This window comes from Hyaena hyaena, unplaced genomic scaffold, assembly GCF_003009895.1.
Source record: "Hyaena hyaena isolate Hyena2069 unplaced genomic scaffold, ASM300989v1 scaffold_1945, whole genome shotgun sequence".
Taxonomy (NCBI): Eukaryota; Metazoa; Chordata; class Mammalia; order Carnivora; family Hyaenidae; genus Hyaena; species Hyaena hyaena.
Window position 1 is genome coordinate 52,195 of NW_024082578.1, and position 8,906 is coordinate 61,100.

Below are 8,906 nucleotides of genomic sequence, written 5' to 3' on the forward strand. Positions count from 1 at the left end.
TAAAAGATTAAAAAAAATAAGATATTACCCTCAGTCCATTAAATAGGTTTATAGTTTACAATAGCTTAAAAATTAATATGAACTTACCCCGAGGTTGTTCAAAATAAAAGTGATTAACTGTAAAAGAAGAAAAATCGATCAATGCTAGTGCTGTCAATGGGCTTATTTTTTTAACTTATTTGTAACTTAGCACACATATAAGCTAGATTTTCTATATGAAAATCTTTGTTTTATTGAAAAATTAATTCCATTTTATTTAATTTTATTTACATGATGTAAGATTGTAAAGTGAATATGCAATATCTAGATTTAAGTTCCCTTAATGCACAGAAATATTTTATTGTATTTACGGTTTCTGAAGGATAAGAACTTGACGTGAATGGTTAGGAAACTCACTGTGTACATATCCATGCAAGTGTTAGGTTTCTTGAAGTATGAAAATTCCCTATGTGAATGATACTTCACCCAAAATTTTAGGACAACTATAAACACTTTGCTACAAGAGTGTGCTTACACAAGCAGTTTCATTGGAAAAAGTATTGCTTTGTAGTTTCCATGGGTCCTTCTGTACAGACTGGCAGCTTGCTCAAGGAGTTGGCCAGTGAAAGAAAACAAATCCCTCCATATTTGTGGAGCTGTCCATCCCAGTATGTATGCAAGAATATGTAGGCTAAACGCTCTCCCGGTGTTTGCTTAGGCAAGAACAATACCCACGGCAGTGTTTGTTTCCTTAGTGTGTCTCTTCTGCTTTCTGACTTAACTAGGACCGCTGGGAGAAAAAAAATTATGGCTATGAAGATATGGCAGTTATAGAAGTTATTCTGTCAGAATTCTTTCCAGGATAGGTTGTGGCCAACAGCACTTTTAAAAAAGTTCCAAAAAAGGATAAATAGGTATTAAGTGTTCAGATCTGATGATGTGAATGAGTCCTGTATCTGAGGAGTCCGTATTTACACTGGAAGAGACCTGGGAAGTACAATGATACCTTTACCCAGGGTCATGCAGCTACTTTAATTGTAAAAGAGATTAAATCTAGAGAGAAATTATAATCTAAGAAAGATTTGAATCTAGGCTTTCCAACCATAGGCCAGTGCTTTCTGCATGTTTTGATGTAAAGGTAAACTTTCCAATTTTGTAATTATTAATGGTTAATAATTGCAGACAGTTTCCTAAAACATTTTTGGGTAGAAATATGCTAGAATTTTTATTGTCTGCCATTTGGAAATGGACTATAATGTTGCTTATACATAGTGGATTATGGGAAGAACACTAGCACTTGAACTCAAGAAACTTAGGTTCTTATTGATTAGACAGAGAAGCTGTTTGAGCTCAAGGTTTTGGGACACTTAAATATTCCTCAAGATGGCTGGCTTTAAATAGTCTCAGATCCTGAAAAATTTTGTCTCTGGCACACAAATGATTTAGGCTTAATTTTCAGATATTTTTACAAAATACTGCATGTCCCTGATTCTAAGATACCATCAGTTATAAAATGTACCGTTTTAAATGATAGTCTTTTAAGGAAAAAAGAGATCTTAGAATAAATGTATCTGTTTTCAGGGTGCCTGGGTGGCTCAGTCGGTTAAGCATCCGACTTCAGCTCAGGTTATGACCTCACGGTTGATGGGTTCAAGCCCTGCATCAGGCTTTGTGCTGATAGCTTGAAGCCTGGAGCCTGCTTAGGATTCTGTCTCCCTCTCTCTCTGCCCCTCTCCACCTTGGTTTCTCTCTCAAAAATGAATAAACATTAAAAAAAAATGTATCTAAGATCTGTCTTGATTTCTGAAAATGTTTAAGTATGAAAAGTACGTTTTTAGAGAAAGAAATGGAATTTTTTAGTGTTTTCTTTTGTAACTCCACTCAAGTATTTTTCCTCTGCTTTTCATGAGCTAATATTCTGAATAACTTACTGTTATCAATAAAGGGCCTTATTAAAAAGTTGAGTTGTGGGGCGCCTGGGTGGCTTAGTCGGTTGAGCGTCCAACTTTTGCTTAGGTCATGATCTTGCGGTTCGTGGGTTTGAGCCCCGTGTCGGGCTCTGTGCTGACTGCCAGCTCAGAGCCTGGAGCCTGTTTCAGAGTCTGTGTCTCCCTCTCTTTCTGACCCTCCACTGTTCACGCTGTCTCTCTCTCTCTCCTAGAAATAAATAAATTAAAAAAAAAAAAAACTTTAAAAAAAGTTGAGTTTTGTGCATTTCAGCCAAAAAAAAAGCATTGTCTATTGGAACTTAGCTTTGATAACCTTTAATGTATTATGTGCTTATGCTAATACTTCATTAGTGAAGAAATCAAGTTCATTTCTCCAAAATCAATGGATTCTGTAAGTCTAAGTCTTTTGACTCTTCACTTTCACCCTCATCAGTGATGGAAAAAGTTGTTGTATCAATTTATAGTTTGTATCAATTGAATAATGAATGTAGAACTGTTTGTAGAATGTAGAAATGAATTGAGATTGTTTTTTGACTTTGGATTTAACAGCTGTGATTTATTTTGTTTCCAAATAAATTACACTAATAAAGACAGATTTTCATGATGAGCTGGCCTGTCTTATAAAGGGAAGTTGAATGTAATATATTTATGAACTTTATAGAGTAATAGGGTATATATATTTACCGTTATAAGATCATTAAGTGTCAGGACCTAGAATAAAGGAAATACAATTAAATAATCAAGGAGTTGTAGTTCAGCATTTTGTCTATGTTTTCTATGTTATACATTTTATATTACCTTGATTAATGAAAACATGCTTTTTAGAATTCTTAGATTTCTAAAATTATGGCGTAAAGATTCATATTCACTAATATTTTTAAGTATCCACCCTCCCTTCAAAATAATATCTCTGGAAGGATATAGTCCACATTTTTTTTGTGTGGTCTCCAAACGTAGCAGGGATTTCTCAGAAGGAACATTAAACTTAGGCTTACTAGGTTGGAGCAAAGACTATATTTTAGGATCACTTCTTTATGAAAGAAAACTTTATTTAAAAAAAATTTTTTAAATGTGAGAGAGAGAGAGACAGCGTGAGCAGGGGAGGGTCAAGAGAGAGAGGAAGATACAGAATCCGAAACAGGTTCCAGGCTCTGAGCTAGCTGTCAGCACAGAGCCCGACACAGGGCTCGAACCCACGAACCGTGAGATCATGACCTGAGCCGAAGTCAGAGGCTTAACCGACTGAGCCACCCAGGCGCCCCTATGAAAGTAAACTTTAATAATGTCATGCCCTATCATTGTAAGGATTATCATTTTAAAATTTCTAATATGGCATAATATATACAACATATATTTTGGTTTCTGACTGAGTCAATCTCGTAATTGTCCCTCCATTCAGCAAAATCCTGTCAAAAATGAAATTGAAATCCTTTTGTAATATGACCATAACCTTAAATCTAGTTCAAAGGATTCTAGGACAGATTCCATTTCAGAAGAATGTAGTTTTCTCTCATTACTGGCAGATGTAAGCATTTAGAGGTGAAAGGGGCTTTATAAATCATTCACTATTTTATACTTAAAGGAAACTTTGTAATTACCTGATTTGGATCATAAGGAAAAGGGAAAGAAAGGAATTGGAATCTACAAAAAAGGAGGGAAAACAAGTGAATTGTGAATAAAACAATTTTGTTTTTGCTTTTTTCCTCATTAATTTAACTTACTCTTCCATCCATCCATCCATCCAGTATTTATTGAGCAATTCTGTGCTCTCAACAAGCCCAACTTCTACTTGGTGGAGCTTAGATTCTAAGGGATTTATTTTTATTTATTTTTTCTTAAATAGTTTATTGTCAAGTCTAATGGATTTTAAATCATTTTCTTTCTCTCAAGAGGTATGCTTATTTTGACTCATTAGTCAAATCTAAAGTCAAAAGGCATCTATTTGATGTGTTTGATAATTCTTGCAAATCTACCAGTTTGCTGTAGTTTAATCTTTGTTTTTTAATACCACTCTGCCATCTGGTGGAAGGAAGAGTTTCCATTTCAAATACTAGGGATTCTTTGTTGCCACAACAGATTTACATAAGATGTTAACAGAGACTCCTACATTCTAATTCTAAACTAAAACTTCAGGATTTTTCATTAATAAAAAAAAAATCTTACTGGATTTCAGCTAAAACAACAACAGCAGCAGCAGCAGCACAAAAGAGAAACAATGCTCCCAGCCTTGACTAGAACCAAAATGATTAGCAATTAATGATAGATGCAAGTACTCAAATTTAGTGGCTAGTATTCGAGTAGGATATGTGAAAACATTGAAGGGAAAGACTTCCACTGAGGACCTCAACTTCAGTGACAAATTTCCAAAAGCCTACTTAAAGTTGAGGAATAAACCGTTTGAAATGCAATACAAGCAAAAGGAAGGTGCTTATACATTTAGATATAACACTATGCAAAATCATTTTATTTTAAAAGTAAGTGGTCGACAGGGAGTTAAGCCAGATGCTATTTTAAAATGTGTGTGAAGTTTCAAAGCATCATTGCTTAAATACTGTCCAAATTTAACATGTCTCCAATCTGTGTTGCAACCTCATTGTACTGATCATTCTCCTCCCAGACTGCCGTGTCCTCAGGTCCATTGCATGCAGTTGCTGTCCCTCTGCCTGCAGTGCACCCCCATCCCCATTCCTCATGATCTGGCTCAGATAATGTCTCCTCTGTGAATGAAGTCTTCGACCCACAGCCTAAGTCAACTTTGTATTTGCACCTAGACGTACTTATCAAAACGCATTTTTAGATTTATGAATCTTTTTATCATCAGATTGAACTTATAACTCACTATAGACCCTATGATGCAATAGACACTCAGTAATTATTAGCTGAATGAATGCTGTCTGTACCAATGTAAGTATTACATATAGAGTGAAGGAAGTTCTATTTGTATATTTAGCACTGTCCTGGCCTTTATTAAAAGATGTCCAAGAATCTAGATATTAGGAAAGATTGGAGCGGATCCAACAGAAAGAACAAAATAATTATATTGTTTGGCCTGTGAGAGGAAGAGAGTTGGAAAAAACCTTTAAGTAAGCAGCAAGATGATTTAGAAAAAGAACGGATATTATAGAAAGAGGTTAGTATTTCCTTCATGAAGAGCAACTATGCTCATCACAGTCATAGGAATTCAGTATAACCACCTTTTTGATGGCAAGTACCAAGAGACATTGGAAGAAGTCATCAAAAATTTTGGGAGAAATTTGCGAGTTCCTTGTCACACACTACCACAGGCTCTGGGGGGAAGGGGTGTGAATAGCTCATGCCTGGCAACATGTAAAGCCTCATATTTGAAAATTAATAACATCATCTAATAATAATTTTTTTTTCAATTTGAGGTTCCCCAAACCCATGTTTACCAAGGGTAGTTGCGGAGGTGGGGGAAACAGGATCTGAGGAAAAAATGGTGGTCCTTGTGGTGGGTAAAAGCCAAATCTCTGAAAAAAAGAGACATGATGTCAGTCATTCCAGACAACTGTACACTTTCAGAATGATGAACATGTGATTTGAAAAAACAACTAGAAGTTTACCTGTCCACTGGAACTTCCTCCAAATTGTTCAAGCTTGTAAAACAACAACAGCAACAAGGTAAAGCAACATATAGCAAGACATTATTCAGATTTGCTGAGAATAGGTCACAAGCCACTGTTGAGCATTACACTGGTCAGTGGTGTACCTTGACTTCTGAAATGAAAAGCAGTTGAGTATCCAATGTAGAAAGGTTGAATTAATTTTGCCCAGTGATTTAGAAGGTGTACTTTTGGCCTTTAACTTCCAAATAATGTTTTTATTTACATTTTGTAAGAGTAATTACATGTTGCATGCCTCTTTATCTTTGAATCAACAATGACCTCAATTTCATTCTCAGCATTTAGAAGGTCGAAGTGAAGAGCATATAGAAATGTAAATTTAAATTTTATATCCCCAAAGTTTGAAAAAGCTCCCTCACTTTGAAAATCTCCCTCCTTTGTTACAAAATGTGCAGGAAAGAAGATTTGTCTACTTGGTGTCCTCCATATTCAGACTGTAACTGACACAGATCACACTCAGAGATCTCATTTGTATAGATGTGGAAGGCATGGCTACAGTCATCATGAGATGGTTTGGGGTAAAGGCGTTATAAACGAAGCTCAATTCAAACTGTATAACTAAGACCTAGGTCACTGTGGAGTTTGAGTTCTAGCTTGCTAAGTTTATTTGAGAACTTTCTATTTTCCAGTTAGGACTCAAGTGCTCTGGAACCATTTCTATCATCTTTGCACTACTCTGAGGTATTTCTTATGACTCATTTTACAGACCGGGAAGCCATGGGTTAGTTCCTTGCTCAAGGTCACATGGTTTCCAGATGGTATGTGGAACTGAGATTTGTACTGGGAGGACCAGTGGGCTGAGGCACGGTGATAAATTCCTGATTCTGTAACTTCCTTGGACTCTAGCTTTCTCTTCTGTGAAAGGAAAAGATACAGGAAATGCTTCCTAGCCCAGAAATACTATCTCTGGAATGGAAATGGAGTGGAATATGGAGGAGATGTACTCACAGGGATGGGCAGAGCAGTGGCAATGCTCAAAAGGCCAGCCAAGAGGAGAACTTTCATTCTGAAGGAAGAGTCTGGAATTAAAGGGTTAGAAGATCATTTTTGGTTTTTTCTAAGTCCTATTCCTGTTGTAAATAGGCTGTTTAGTTAGAGGTATTGCAGTCGTGGTCAGGCTAAATTATGCCTCGATTCAGGTTTTGTAAGCCTACAACATGCTTTAAAAAACTTCGAATGCCTTTAGACAAGACATGCATTCTCTGACTCATAATATTGCACACACTTCATACTCTTCCTTATAATCTTATAGTTCAACATACTTGTTTGGCCCCTGAAGTTATTTGAATTTGTAATCTCTACCCACCAATCTCCAACACCACTGTTGTATCTTCCTTAGTATTGAAGACATATCACCACTGGCTCAAAGAGATTTCTTATATAATATACACATAAATCCACCTTAAGCTTCTACCCCCATGAGACTTACTAGACCTTTACATAGTCTGGATGCTGTTACTGACAATTATAATTTCTCAAGAAGATGATAGAGAAGAATCTTGTAAGTCATAATGGGTTGGTAGAGAATAGCACAATATGAGTGAATTCAATAAAACGAGTCAGTATGGCCTTTCTTGGCCAGTAGATTCTGAAAGCAAACATATTTATGGTCTTAAATCACATTTAATTCAAATTAACTTACCGTATGAATTTCAAACCCAACCACTGTACTCTAGAATTAAATTTTGAAAGAAAAATCAAACTCATCATATTCTCATTAAGACTCATACCCAGCATCAGAAACAAGGTATGCCTCTTTATAAAAGTCACTCTTCAATGAATTTAGATGGATTTTAAACTCAACTATGACTTATCTTGATGCTATTTTACTTTGCCTGAATTTAGGCAACTTCTCTCCCTTTTCCTTCTTTTTCAGGTGTCTCTTTTATGTTTTTCTGCCTTTTGGATCCAAACCCTTGAATTTTTTTGATAGGTGGGCCTACTAGAAATCATTAAATTACCTAACACAAGAATATCTTAACATTCTTTTCCTTAGTGCAATAGAATCAGTCCAGATTATATTGTATGTCTTTGTAATTACCTTTGCTTCAAATGGCCCTCGGAGCAATGAATTCAAGGAACAGTGTGATCTTCTAGAATCTGTATGCCCATCTGGTATTTAAGCCATATTACTAATGCCTTTATGATTATGGGCAATATGAGTCACAAGATTTAAAGCTACACTGAATAACTGGTTTCAGACTAGGAACTCCAATACCTAAAGTACCTCACTTACACACAGAGAAGCTTAAGACTGATTACTGAGAAAGTAACTTCATCTCCTCAGTTGGGATTAACGTAATGTCTTTATCACAAACAACCCACAATTAAAAATTGTGGCCACCAAGATTATTACAGTGTTTCTACAATATATCATCTAGGGCAGCTATACATGAGGGAGACATAATGGACAGAAAAATGTTCTAGAACCTTCTATTATTAAATACTATTTATTTCAAAATGTTTTCAAAATTCTTTCAAAGAAAACATTTTAAATAAACAGGTAGTGTCTTTAGAATTACAATCACTTTGGGGTACCTGGGTGGCTTAGTCAGTTAAATGTCTAACTTTAGTTCAGGTCATGATCTCACAGTTTGTGAGTTTGAGCCTTGCCGTTGGGCTCTGCACTGGAGCCTGCTTTGGATTCTCTGTCTCTCTCTCTCTATTCTTCCTCTACTTGCTCAGTCTCTCTCAAAAATAAGTATTAAAAAAAAGAAAATCACTTTTCATTTTCTAAAATGCTTAGAAATGATAATTTAGGCCTAATTGCCTCCAAATATAATTTCACCATTTCTAACATTCACAAATTTACAATTGTAATTCATTAAGATCTCTCATGACATTTTTTTGCATAAGAACATTTTGAATTTTGGAATAAGTTCTAAAATTATTTCCCTAGTTGGAAAAATTATAAATCAAACTGAACGTAATTATTTTGAAATAACATGGTGTGATGTGGTCTGGTTAAGAACAAGTGACTCAGAGCTAAGAAAAGACATAAATAAAAATTTGAAGATAATCAGAGAAAAAAATTCTGATCAAAAGCAAACTCTTCCATAAGTTCCTATAGATGAATTCCTTGAGGTACCTTGTCTCATTTACTATCACGGACAAGGCTCTTAACAACAACAAAAACAACAACAAATTTTTGATTATTTTAAAAAATAATAAAAGACAATTGCTTGATATCTTTCATTTCAGATAGGAGAATATGTTAAAAACATTTTACTTCCTTATAGATATTGTAAGTAGAATACAGAAGTTGACAGTTTCTTTCATTGCCTTGTTTCAACCTTAGGAAAAACTCTATTCTGGTGTCTTTTATTATTTTTTGTAA

At 35.2% G+C, this 8,906-nt stretch overlaps 1 long non-coding RNA gene across 1 annotated transcript; it reads right to left on the minus strand.

The window, feature by feature from the left end:
• Window positions 1–3,542: 3,542 nt before the first annotated feature.
• LOC120227016 lies at window positions 3,543–6,584 on the minus strand. Its single transcript, XR_005527145.1, has 4 exons — window positions 6,518–6,584; window positions 5,510–5,542; window positions 5,339–5,416; window positions 3,543–3,569 (listed from the first exon to the last, which is right to left on the minus strand). It is a non-coding gene; the product is annotated as an uncharacterized LOC120227016 (long non-coding RNA).
• Window positions 6,585–8,906: the final 2,322 nt, after the last annotated feature.